Source organism: Halichoerus grypus, chromosome 10 (assembly GCF_964656455.1).
Source record: "Halichoerus grypus chromosome 10, mHalGry1.hap1.1, whole genome shotgun sequence".
Classification (NCBI taxonomy): domain Eukaryota; kingdom Metazoa; phylum Chordata; class Mammalia; order Carnivora; family Phocidae; genus Halichoerus; species Halichoerus grypus.
The window spans coordinates 23,190,663-23,204,049 of NC_135721.1; the positions used below are offsets into that span (position 1 = coordinate 23,190,663).

General features: G+C 44.1%; 1 protein-coding gene across 1 annotated transcript in view; it reads right to left on the reverse strand.

Annotated features, from left to right (window-relative positions):
• The window catches only part of ALK (ALK receptor tyrosine kinase), a 676,339-nt gene that overhangs the window by 197,950 nt on the left and 465,002 nt on the right, over window positions 1-13,387 (reverse strand). The gene's annotated exons all lie outside the window — the stretch shown is intronic.

A 13,387-nucleotide genomic window follows, 5' to 3' on the forward strand; every position in this document is an offset into this window, starting at 1 on the left:
GAGTCTCATAACCCTTGAGTTTGCTATGTGGTCACTTAAGGGTTGAAGCAAGCAAGGGCTATTTATTTACTTCAGGAAAATTAAAGTGCACCGAAGCATGTAGTTTGGGGTAAAAGGTACCTAAGATTGGTGTGAACTCTGCAAAATGGTGCAAACAGAAGAAGATAGAAGTAGGTCAAATGGTGAGCTCTGCAGCCATCTATGATCAAGGACACGGACACCGCTGGAGAACAGAGAATAAGCTGAATGAACATTTTTTACACCTCACTCATGCTATTAACCTCTTGGAATAGCCTCCTGTCACTGATTGGAACATCAAATTTCTTTTCCGCCATTGATTCAGGTTTCTTAAACATATACAATTATGTTGACATTTTGCGTGGTGAATGGCAATTACTTGGACTACTTCATATTTATTGTCCTTTAAAAAACAGTTTTATTGAGGTATAATTGACATACAATAAATTGCATGTCCTAAAAATGCATAGCTTGGTGACTTAAAGTGTATGAATTGAGGAGGTTTGACATACGAATACACCCATGAACTCCTCACAGTGTTTCATAGTGTCCTACCATGATGTAAGGCCTTCGGTAGGCTGGGCAGTACAAGTGCAAAGGAATTTAGGGAAAGATTAGCTTTCTGTTTAAAAAAAAAAGTGTTTAAAGCACCCCCACCCCCGCAAGGTAGAAAGTGATGCTCACCGTAAAAAAATATTAAAGATCCAACCATTCAGAAAAGTTGGCAAAGGAAATTAAAAGTCACCCAGAAGCTCATTATCTAGAGATAACCATGGTGAACACCCCAGTGGAGCCTTTTAGTTATACTTTTATATAAACAAGGCCATCATCTTCCACGTGCTCTCTGTGACTGGACTTTGCCACTCAATTGTATGTAGGGAGACAATAAATACAGACTATGTGATGAGTTCAATGATTGCATTTTTAATGATTTGGGCGTTGCTTCTGAGTTTTCCCTTCACGATCATGCTGAGGCTAGCTCTGTGTATCTCTGTAAATACTGCCTTAAGACAAATTCTTAGATCCCCAGTTAAAGTGCATGCACATTGAGAACTCTGAGCATACTGTCAGTCCTCCAACAGTGCATCAGAGAGCCCATTTCTCCATCTGCTTGCTAACATTGGATCTCATCACATCTGTCCCGTCTTTGCTGCCTTTTGATGATGAAGGCATCGCCTAAGGCAATCGGTGGTCTTTCAGTGGGGTGCCCTTGCGTGGCAGTTTTGAGTCTCCAGGCCTGCCACGTTGCGGGGTATGCAGTGGGAATCAGCTGAGTGAAGAAGGTAGTTTTGTTCTCTATGCTCTTCTGTAGTTAATTCAGATCACCGGAGCCAATGCCTCAGCCATTTAATACAAGTGTATTAAGTTTCCCCACAATAGACGCTGTAGAAGGGATTATTGCTGTTGTAAAGTTTGTTCCCTGTTACGGTACCCAGCAGGATTTCTATCCAAAATAAAATCGGTGCAATTGAATAAGGAAAAGGAGGCCTTTCGGTTTAAATGTGGAGCTGTCAAAGAAATAAATATTTGAAAAGCAAATGTAAATGTGGCGTTAAGAAAAAAAACACACAAACAAAGAGAGCAGAATTTTTCTTGTCCTTCTGAAAAAATAAAGAACCTTATTTTTGAGGAAAGATGGTGGAGAAACGCCTGACTATTCATATTCTGCCAAAATCGTAGCTCTCTGCTGCAAGGAATGATGGATTTTAATTCCAGGTACACTGTGGCCCTTGACAATGATTTCCATTTCTATATTGGCATTAGCCCTCTGGCTAAATGTGTCAAGAGTTTTAGGAATTAGTTTCTGAATTACTGATGCAATAACTTTTGTCTGAAATTCTCTGGCCTCCCATAGTTTACTGCTGCAGCTTTAATAACTTTCAAAGCAGTTGCCAAACATGTATTTTATGACCAGGGAAGTTGGGACAAGAAAAGGGCAAGTTTATATCTAGGGTCAGCTTTGTTTAAGAGACAGCAGAAACAGGAACAGCAAATGCAAGCTCTCTTTTCTGTCTGACTCCATTTTCTTTGCTCATATCCCTGCAGTCATGAAATTCCCTTATTAGGGTTCTATTTCCCTCTTTGGCTGTGGCAACTGTACTTGGGTTTGAGGGAGGGAAGGTTATGTTCTGACCTAGATCCTCCTAGAGACCAACGTGCAGCTGTGTCCATGGGCTGGGGATTTGTGGGTATCTTAGCACTGGTGCTTCAATCAATCAATGTGACAGTGTGGGGAGTCCATCTGGATTCTGGGAAGCCAGAAAGACTGTATGGTCAGCCTGTCACCATCCATTATCTTCCAGTTGTCTCTCTAGAGTTCTCCACTTCCAGTTTTGGCTCTGCCCCTCAAGTGTCTGATGACTTTGGATAAGGCACTTTACTGTGAATGCCTGAAATTTTGGATCTTTTCTGATCAATGTATTCTCAACCAGAGAAAATGTCTCCAAATTTGTGTGAATTTGCTGAGGAAAAAGAACCTGACCACACATTTTTGCTGAGTGGTTACATCATACTGAATAAATTAGAACCCATGTTAAAAAAAAAAAAAAAAAAGCCAGGAGAGTTGGTTTGTGAATATCAAGGTCCATTTCTGAGTTGGAGACTGAAAATAGTACATATAAAGGCCACTCAGTTGGGAGTTGGGAGCTGAATCCTAGGTTCTGGTTTTGGATCTGCATGGGCTAGGGTATGTTCCTGTACCTTCTTGGGGTTTAGTTCCTTTGTTAGCAAAATGCAAGGATTGAATCAAAAGTTCTCCAAGGTCCCTTATTGATCTGGTGCTTACACTTCTCTAGCAATTTGTAGGAGTCCTAGTGACAAAACACTTTATGAAACCTCTGAAAGCTGCAATGCACAAACAATATTCTACAGAAGGTGGAAGAAGTGATTAGTCAAAGAATTAGAGATTTATATCTGTAAAGAGACTAAGTTCCATCCCTTCAGAGAAATGGAGCGACTTGCCCAAGGTCACATTTTTGGTTACCTGCAGACCTAAGATTAAAGTCAAGTATATTATTGCTCCCAGACTGCAAGGACAAGAGACAAGGCGACTTCCGGTTCAGTCTGTATACTCAGTCACCATACTCAGTCACCACTCCATATCACTGGAATCCCGGAAACAGAAAAGGAGGTATCTACTTTGCATTATTAGAAGAATCACCAGTCTGGGTTATAAGGATACACAGGCCAGCCAGATAGTAAAATACATCTTCAGAAAATGCACACACAAACCAAAAAATCCTAAGAAGCTCTGACATGGTCACAAGCATCTCCAAGGTTCCCCCACTCCATACCAGGTTAGTCTGTACATTTTTAAAGGAAACCGTCAGCACATCTGATGTGAAGCCAGCTGCTGATGAGACTGAAAGTTTAGTATCCATGACTCAAGGAGGATGAAGGCATGAAGTTATTTAAAGCCCAGAGAGGGGCACCTGGGTGGCTCAGTCGCTAAGCGTCTGCCTTCGGCTCAGGTCATAATGCCAGGGTCCTGGGATCAAGCCCCGCATTGGGCTCCCTGCTCCATGGGGAGTCTGCTTCTCCCTCTCCCACTCCTACTGCTTGTGTTCCCTCTCTCGCTGTCTTTCTCTCTGTCAAATAAATAAAATCTTTAAAAAAAAAAAAGCCCAGAGAGAAGGGAACTTTTTGATGGCCCATGAGGACTATGGATGGCAGCTGATAAGACAGAGAAATATGTGTTACTTTGCTATTGTGTGCTCTTCTAATAGGCATGATGCTGACATGGGGCTGGCTCACAAAGCAAGCCTTTGAACCCTACACGCTATTCAATGGGATGCCTTTCTGAGATGGTTTTAGTTGTTGCAATATTGCAAGGCCTAGAGTCAGTTCTCAGCTCCACCATCTAGTTAGCTAAATGATCTTAAGCAAATAATTTAACTTCTCTGATCTTCAGTTTCCTTATTTTTAAGATGGAAATCATAATGCCTAGCTCACTGGATTGTTGTGAGGATTTGTCAGAAGGATGTATGCAAAGGGACATCCTTTTGGGGGTCTCAATAGTAGAAGCTATTTTTACAGAAGACCACGGCTTTCTTCATGGAATGGCACTGGTCCATGAAACTATCAGTATCTCAACTCATTTATGAAATTCAAGGGGGAAAGGAATGTAGGTAAAAGAAAGGGAGAAAAGCATTTGTAATTTATCAATAGCAGACACCTTATTTACTTAAGCCAGAAAAAAGTCTTCATTTTTAAATGGATCTTCATGTGTTAAGCACAGCCCAAAGAAATCATGTTGAAATACCCAGACAACAAAATATATTAGTGACTATAACAGGAGGTCAACATTCTGCGCAGAGCCCTCCAAATGTACTTATCTTGCTTTAGAGTAAAAGCCTCTTATTTACCTTTGTATCTTCTTGTGGCATGTGGAAAGATGCCTTGTGTCGAGATGTTGGTTATAATTTTTTGAATTGAATTCCATTTTTCAGGTATTTATTGGTGTGTTTTTGCACACTAAATAAAGTATTAAATGCTCTGGGGATCCTAAGAGTTTAGGATTTAGCTTGGCACTCCTGGAGCTTACAGACTAGTGAGAGTGAAAGTAAATACCAACATTTATAGTGAATGGCAGTATAGAAAAGCTAAGTGAGTGGCATGAGCATTATGTACATTGAAAGCTTAGAGGGCAAAGTGATGTCTCAGGTTGGGTGTAACTTGAGGCTGGGTTATGAAGGGGGGGCAGGAAATGGGAAGAGGGCAACACAGAAAGAGAGGTTGGTGTGAGCACATGAGCAGAGGCCATATAGACTGTGTGTTCTGAGAACAGCAGGTCCAGGCTGACTGGAGTCAATGGTTTCCATTGGTCTCTATAGGAAAGAGGTCCCTTAGGTCTTTCATGCTCCTCCTTAAAGCTAGGGTAGTAGGTCATTCATTGTTGTGTCTCCAGATACCGTATTTGTTGAACGAGAGAACAAATACATGACACATTTCTGTTAAATCAGACAAGATTCTGACATTCTTGGATAAAAGTTATATTGTAATGGAGCTGAGTTCATCTGAAAGTTCCTGTCAATTCATTACTCATTAGCTATCAGCCATTCAGGTAATAAGGATGCCTTCCCTGTTAGGAGGAACCTAAGGACTAGGAAAAGTTTGGGGGTCGAGGGCTGTTTGCAGGTTTGTTCATCACATAGCTCTTGGCTCCCCATTTGCCCACAGGTCTGTTCTTTAAAGGGGCAGGGCCATGGGAAGCAGCCATCAAATTAGCTCTTATCTGAGTACCCAAGAACCCAAGAAAAGACTCAGAGAATTGAAGTAATTGAGACATGGAGGGATCTGAGTGCTCAACTAGGAGAGGTCCCATCTGATGTGTGAATGTCCTCTACAAGGCAGGTCAAGCTTAAACCAAGTCACTATGAATATTAACAAGAGCAACAACAACAGTTAATATTATTGAAGGCCTACAGTATACTCTGCTTCCAGCTGAGTTTTAAAGATTTATTTATTTGAGAGAGAGAGAGTGTGCATGAGTGCGGGGAGGGGCAGAGGGAGAGGAAGAGGGGAAGCAGACTCCCCACTGAGCAGGGAGCCCCACGCAGGGCTCCATCTCCCAACCAGGAGATCAAAACCTAAGCCGAAACCAAGAGTCAGATGCCCAACTAACTGAGCCACCCAGGTGTCTTCTCAGCTGAGTTTTAAACTCAGGTTAGTGTGACTCCATTAGTCTTTAGGTACACTATCTTAAACTGCCCTTTTTAGCTTCCTGAGGTTAGAAACTGTGTCTTCCTGAGGCTTTGTTCTAACTGCTGGCCCTGGTGAACACGGCTGGGGGCTGGAAGCTAGAAGATGTGGTCATCTGCATGTTCTGCAGTGGTCATGAGAGCAAACTCATTTAGGTGGTGACTAGACCCCTTGCCAAGACAGCCAAACTCCTGGGTTAAGCAGAGGATGATGGAAGCCACATAAATTAGACAACCAGCTTGTCCCTATCTGGTAGAGCTCAGTCCCACGACTATCATTTTTAGTGAACGTAACACTGTCGAGGCTCAGGCCCTGCTGTTGACATTCCTTCACATGTCTCTCTGCTAAGACTCTCTTGACAAGCGTCCAGACGTGCGTGCGAACGTGTGAAGATTTGGGAGAAACAAGAAACTGAGCCTGTGGGAGTTCGTCTAGATCAATACAGGAAAAAAAAAAAAAGCCAATTGCACTTTTCTCTCTCATCTTATCCTAAAGGAAAAAAAACCACACATAACTTTCAAAAATTTCTTAAAATATACCTTATAGTAATTCTGCAGCAAATATAAACCATTCAGCACTATTTTTTATTGTTTCCATTAAATCAGCCTGCATTTAAAGCATTTTTTATGGGAGATAGCGGGGAAAAAATGCCAGATCAATGTAAATTTTAGTGTGAAGTCCTTTGTTGCTTGTTAATTTTCTATAATTGGGGCATGGGGTCTTTTATCCAGGTACTCTTGGCTTTCTTACTCCCTTGCCGTCTACAATTGCCCAAAACTTAGATAGATGTGCCCTGGGGAGGATCAGATCTGGGTAGAAATGAGGTTTCAGGTTGACTGTGGCTCCCACTGGCCTGTGGTGGCAAAGAGCTGCCTGGAGGCGGAGAGTGGTTTCTGGCTCTGCTGGAGAAAAGGGGATGCTCGCTGTGGCCACAGGTGGACTTGGTTGAGAACTTAGCATTGGCAGCTGGAAAGCGGTTTTGGTTTACATCAGACATGCTGTATCGGTGACAGGGATCTGGAAGGCTGCCCAGCTTTCCTGGAGCAGGGGCTAAGAAAATGTTCCCAAACTGTGTTTCTCCTAATTCTTCTCTCATGCTTTTAAGCAAAGAAGAAATGAATAGGCTCCTTTTCCTGGCCTCTCTTGAGCTTCTTCTAATTTTCCTCCCACTCTCCCTCCTTCCCTTTTTCCTTCTTTCAAGGAAACATATTAAGACCACAAACTCTGGAGCCAGATTTCCTGTTTTATAAGCTCAATTCTGTCTCTTTTTGGCTGTGACCTTTGGCCAGCTACGTGTCTGTGCCAGTGTTCTGTCATTAAGAAGTGGGGATAATAATAGAACCTTCCAGAGGTGCTGTGAAGACTGAGTGAGTTAACACATGTGGGGCTAACACTCAGTTAAGACATGACTCAGCTGACACTCAGTAAGCCTCTCAGGTAATACTGCTCTTATTGTGTTCGTGTTTCTCTTCTCTCCTAAACCCAGGGTGGTAGATGACCCTTCAAAGAGCGACCTTAGAAGAAGGTGGTAGAGGAAACTGACCATGTGGTAGGGTTTGGGAAATTTGGGGAGAGCCTCCCACCCCAGAATACCAGGATTTTCGAAGCCTCTTTCATTCCCTCCTGTGGAGATGAAGAGGCAAAATGTACAAATGCAGATATCCCAGGGAACATTGTGCCAAGCACTTTATTGGTCTGTGTGCATGTTTATTTATGTTCTGCATCTTTCCAGAAGGGATTTAAGGCAGAATATAAATAAAGCTATTTTACTTTATCTCATTTAATATTCACAATAAGTGCATGAAACAGATATTATCACTCCCATTTTATAAGAAAATTGAGGCTCAGAGAGGCTTACACAACTTGCCCATGTAGTAAACGGTAAGAAGTGATATGAACCCGTGACTCTTTATCTCAAAACTCTCGCACTTTCTACTACACTGTACAGGTTTATATTTATGCTAAATGTAAATGATTAGTTTCTTAGAAGAGCTTTTTGCTGGGTTGAGGGTGGGTAGTACTTGAAGACCAACAGCGTGCAGAAAAGGATGCATCTAATAAATACTTTGGCTTCTTCTCAAAGTTGTCCCAGACTACCCTATTCCTTCCCTCCTCAGATTCCACATCATCCTAATCCAAGTTGGAATACGCAGGCTTGTGGGAGGCAGGCATCCACCCGGCCCCTGGTTGAGATGCTTTTCTTTATTCTCTATAGCAGGCCAGGAAGGGGAGACAGAATCTACCTCTAGTGATCTAGCTCCTGAATCATCAGGAGCGCAGTGGGCAGAAGTAGACTGATCATAGCCACAGCTGTCAGGAAAATAAATGGTCGAAGAAGTGTTCTTGACTGGCCTCCATGTGACCAATCGGCTTGCTGGGGTTAGCCCAATCTCTGCATTGCACATTCAGTGGAACCCCCCTGTGCCTCCTGGATGTTCCAGCTTACCCTCCGGGACTCCTACACTCTCTATTCCCATCACCTGAGTTAGATGCCTACTGAGAGTCAGTTAGGCTTGTTCCCAAGCCTGTTTATGCCAGGTGTGCTCCTTCAGTTGATGCAACACGAGCAAGAAAAATTTAAATTACTTTGTAAAGACTAGTACTGATAAATCACTAAAAATAATTGCTGTTTAATTTGGTCTATATGGGGCAACAAAAAAGATCAGGGGGAAAATCTTAAAAATCTAGAAGTTTTCAGGTTATTTCCCAAGTGTTTTAAGATTATTTCCATTTTGGAGGAACTGAAACTGAAAATCGAGGATGTGTGTTGTGGCGTCATGAACGTGGTTTATGGAGAAAGACAAAGCAGAACTCCAATCAACAGGCCCATATTGGAAGCAAAGGCCTTGGCCCTACATCAAGAGATTAGTGAATGAACATGCATCTAGAAGTTGTAAGTAAAGACAAATGTTTAAGGATGTCCGTTGATTCCCAAGCAACTATTGGTCCCAAGCTTGTTGTCCAGAGGGCTTCTTCTTTGCTCTCGGTTGTATAAAAAACCACCTGGAGGATTCACTGGTATTTTTTCTTCTTTTTAAAGGAGGTTCCACTGATTACCAGGCAAAAAATCAAGTGAGAGAAAACCTTAAATCAAGAGAAGGGAGCCTGGAGTCCTGAATTTCCTCTTTCAGTTCTTCTGCATTTTGGATTAGGTCCCGCACAAGCCCCCACCTCCTCCAGCATCTGCTGAACATCCCTCATCAGGGAGGGACTCAGCTGGATTCTGGGCAAGGGGTGGGAAAGGTGAGAGGGTTCGGTTGTTGCCACATTCCAGGAATCATTTAAAATTACGGAAGTGAGCACCAGAGGGGATCCCAGCGAGGTTCCCCATTCCACAGTCCTGTCAGACAATATCTCCGGCAGCGTGGGCGGTCATTTTCTCAGGTTAGAGACCCAGGTGATCATTTTGCCTTTCAAACTCCTTCTGTAAGGAGATTTGGGCAGTCACCCACCTGCAGACAGTAGGAGTCTGGAATTTGGTTTCCTAACTCTGTTCCTTCCAATAATTTTTTACCACCATCTGTTCTTTCCAAATACAACCTCTTTTTTTCCCAAGCCAACTCAATGCAGTTAGTCCTTTTGTTTTTTGTTGTTGTTGTTGTTTTGTTTTGTTTTTCAAATACATCCTCCCAAGGAGAAAGAATAAAGACAACATTGAAACCTGGAATGTGGCCGTTTCTGTAGGATCCTTCCTTCAGCACTCTGCCTCTCACTCGAGTTCTGAGTCCTGAGTGGGGCTAGGGTTAGGGCTTTCATCTTGTGCCCCCACCTCAACAGCCATGATTTTCCAGGCCTGAAAGCAATCCTGTTTGCTCACGCTCAAATGACAGCCAGTTGCCCATCTCGCTCCCTAGAGAGCCAGCCTAAATGCCATTTAATGCGTTAATGTGTTGATTGGTTCAATACAAATGCAAGCCTCTACGCCAAGCGAAATGCTGATGCCCAAGCTCAGAGGCTCCATTTCAGTCACGAATCTCTGGCAAGTCAAGCCAGCTGTGCTGAAACTCCATATGGTAGGGTAGACCTGGCCATAAACTGCAGCCCTGTAAGCACATTCTGGGGCTGGGATAGTGGTCAGCTGGAAAAGGCTGGAGGGGCCCGGATAGGTGGGGTCAGGACAGCCCACAGACTTGTCCCCATGGGAGATGATTCCCCCATTCCACATGCTGCACCTGCCCCACCCCTTTGCTGGGTGGCCATCCAGGGATGCAGAAGTAATTGCCGGAGGCACTGATGGACTATGTTCTGAGCTCCTTGGTGCAGAGGGGCTCACTGGCCCTGCTACAGGGGCTATACTGTGCCGTGGCAAGTATCGTGGATGATGATGTTGTTGTGAGGTCAAAAGATGTAAGACTGGCATGAATCTTGGAAATCACCATGTGTCTTCCTTCCGTGGGGCAGAGAAAGACTGAGGTCTGAACTATGCACCTCCCCTCCGTGGACAGAGGAGAGTTCCATTCTATACCTTGTGTCCTGAATCATCTCTTTAAAACTGAAACATGACCATGTTCCCCAATGCCCTCAGGACCTGCCTGTGGTTCTCAGAGCAGGCCAGGGTTCTTCCCTGCCCCATACATGTGCTCAGGGTGTCCCTTATATCCAGAATCCCCTTTCTTCTTTTTCTTTGCTGGGCTGTTCTTCACTGATCAAGACTGAACTTGGTATCCCTTACTCATCTGACTCCCAGGTTGAACTGGGCGACTGGTATAGGGGAACAAGGGCAACATGTGCCTACCTCTGCCCAAGAGGTTTTTAGAAGAGCTTCTTAAAGGACGTGACATCTGTTATTATTGGCTGGTCCCCTCTGGTCCAAGAAGGGATGACAGAAAGGGTGGTGTTATGTATTGAATTTTTCCCCCCAAAAAGATCTGTTAAAGTCCTAACACCCAATGCCTCAGAATGTGACCTTATTTGGAAACAGGGTCTTTATAAAGGTGATCAAATTAAAATGAGATTATTAGGGTGGGCCTTAATCCAATATGACTGTGTCCTTATAATAAGGGGAAAGTTGGACACAGAGACAGAAACATACAGGGAGAACGCCATGAGATGAGGAAGGCAGCGATCGGGTGATGCATCCACAAGCCAAGGAGTTTCAAAGATTGCCACAAGCCACCAGAAGCTAGGAGAGGCATGGAACAGATTCTTCCTCACGGCCCTCAGAAGGAACCGACCTGCTGACACCCTAAACTCAAGTGTCTAGCCTCTACACTGTGAAACAATCAATTTCTGTTGTTTAAGCCCTCCAGTTTGTGGTACTTTGTTATGGTCACCGTAGAAAGCGAATATTGGTGGATAGTTCAAAACCATCCCAACTAAGTGGAGAAACAAACTTTAAAATATGTTTACCAACTACGTGTGAATGATTATCTTTCTATGTGATGAGCAGCCCATGGACAGGCAGCCCACAGCCTACTGAAAATACAACTGATTTCTCACAAAGAAACCCCATTTTCCTTGGGGCCAGAAAGAATGTAGGATGTTTTCCTACACACTTACCTCTGCCTTCCAGGTGAATAGTATCAGCTTTGCCTTCAGGGAGGCCCACTGTATGAATGATACTAGGAAGTACTTGCTAATAACCCAGGAATCATGGGCCCATTAGATTCACCTGGGTAATACTCCTACCTTTAAGCCATGCTCAAGGAAACTAATGGAATTTCAACTTCGGGATTCTACCATGTCAGCCATGTGGGAGCCTTCTGGAACGTAGCAGCCAGAACCGCTTGAGAGGCCATGAGATTGTGCCAATGATGTGTTCACCTGGGAGTCAATTTCTGGGCTGAAACTGCCAACACCAATTTTCACATGACATCAGAGGGTCAGCTCAAAATTGTGACCTAGAACTTTTAAGGCATACTGAGCCTGCACTAGAAACAGAGGCACATGGGGAGCCAGAAAGATTTGGGCTGGGGTTGAGACCAACCTTTTCTCCCCTCTCCTGATTCATCTCAGACTTTGAATATTCATAGTCAGAAAGCTCAGGACACTCAGAATCTTTTGACACTGTCCCTGACCTTATACACTGGAAGCTGCAATTTTCTGAAAAGAGCAGGCTCCTGTTTTCTGGCTGGTTCAGCCCTTCAGTGATATATTTAATCAATAAGGGCTTGGGGAACAGTCACCTAAAGACAGGAATAGCCCATCTTCTTTTACCTGCCTCCCAAGAGATATATGCAAAGTGTCTTAGAAGAGCTGCCTGCATACCCACTGTATTTTAAATGTCATCGTAGCCACTGGTAAGCCTGCAATGCAGTTTTGTTAAAACGAAACCAAGCAGAAACCTCCGAAGAGTCAATAAAAACTGACTCCTAGAGATGAGGTTGTAAAACCCATCTCTTTGCTCAGGCCTTATACTCATAGATCATGGAAGCTGGAGTCTATCCAGTTGTTTGACATGTTTCTCATGGAACCAAGAGGGACAGCAGAAGCTCTCTTTTCCTCTCCAGTGTATGGCATCCTCAAAGGACAGAGGATTGCAGGAATGGACTGTGACAAAGGCTGGGAAACAAAGTCTAGTCATGAGCTACTGGCTCATGTGAGCTCTGGGATTTGGCTCTGCCAACAGCTCTAAACAGGTTCAGAGTCATCATTTGAAACAGCTCTGATCCTCTGGTTCAAGGGACTGATGGCCTCTGCACCAAGCAGGTGGTGGACACTCATCTCTGGCCCTTCATGCTCACAGAGCAGGGATTGTGTGGCCAGTGCTGCTATGGGTAGATCCTGAAAGATGCGGAAGGAATCGGTGGTCTGCTAACATCTCTGGCTTTGGAAACCTGCCAGTGGTGTCATCCAAGCAATGATGGTAATAATTGTTATATTGCTATTAGATGATTATAAGTATCATAATGCCTACCACTCCTTGGACACTAATGCTGCACCAGATACTGTGAAGGAATTTGTCATGAATATTTCAGGTGATCCTTTTAAAAGCTGCAAGGGGAAGGTGCTGTTGACCCATTGAACATATGAAGAAACTGAGATCCCAGCAGGTGAATTATTTTGCTCTTGACTTAGTAAGTAACAGAGCTGAGAGTCCAACCCAGGCCTGTCAGACTCTAAGCCTATGGCTGTCTCCGTATGCCTCAGCTTCCCATAGAAGCAGGATGCAATCTGGGCTGCTTTAGGAACTAGGGGAGGATGGCCTCAGGCACTCAGAGATCCTATAGCTTCAGAGCCGAGAAGTATCCCAAGAAGGCTGAGATGCAGTAGTTTCTTGAGGGCCTACGGTGGCAGAACACAGTGTGTTTATCATGTGTATCAGATTTTAAATCTGAGATGGACTCAGCATGAAGACGGATTCTCCTTCCAGAATATTTAGGTTCATAACGCTAGTGCTCCTTGGGACAGCCATGGGACATCTGCTTGAGCCCACTGACTCCCATCTGAGGGGCTTCGTGTTCCTGCACACACTCTCTCATCACCACCTGGGGCGACAAGCACACAGATGCTCTTATCTTCTTGGTCACACAGCCACGTGGAGTAGAATGAAGAGTTACAGGCTTGCTCAGAGGACTAGTTAAGAAGTGCTAGGGTATGGTCTTGTGATTCCAACGCTGGTGCTTCCTATCCACCCCCTGAAGACTACTGGAAGCAGGAAGAGCCTCAGAGTGTGGAGACTGGCCACCATGTTGTCTGCTTGGTGCTGGTACATGCAGAGCCTGACTGA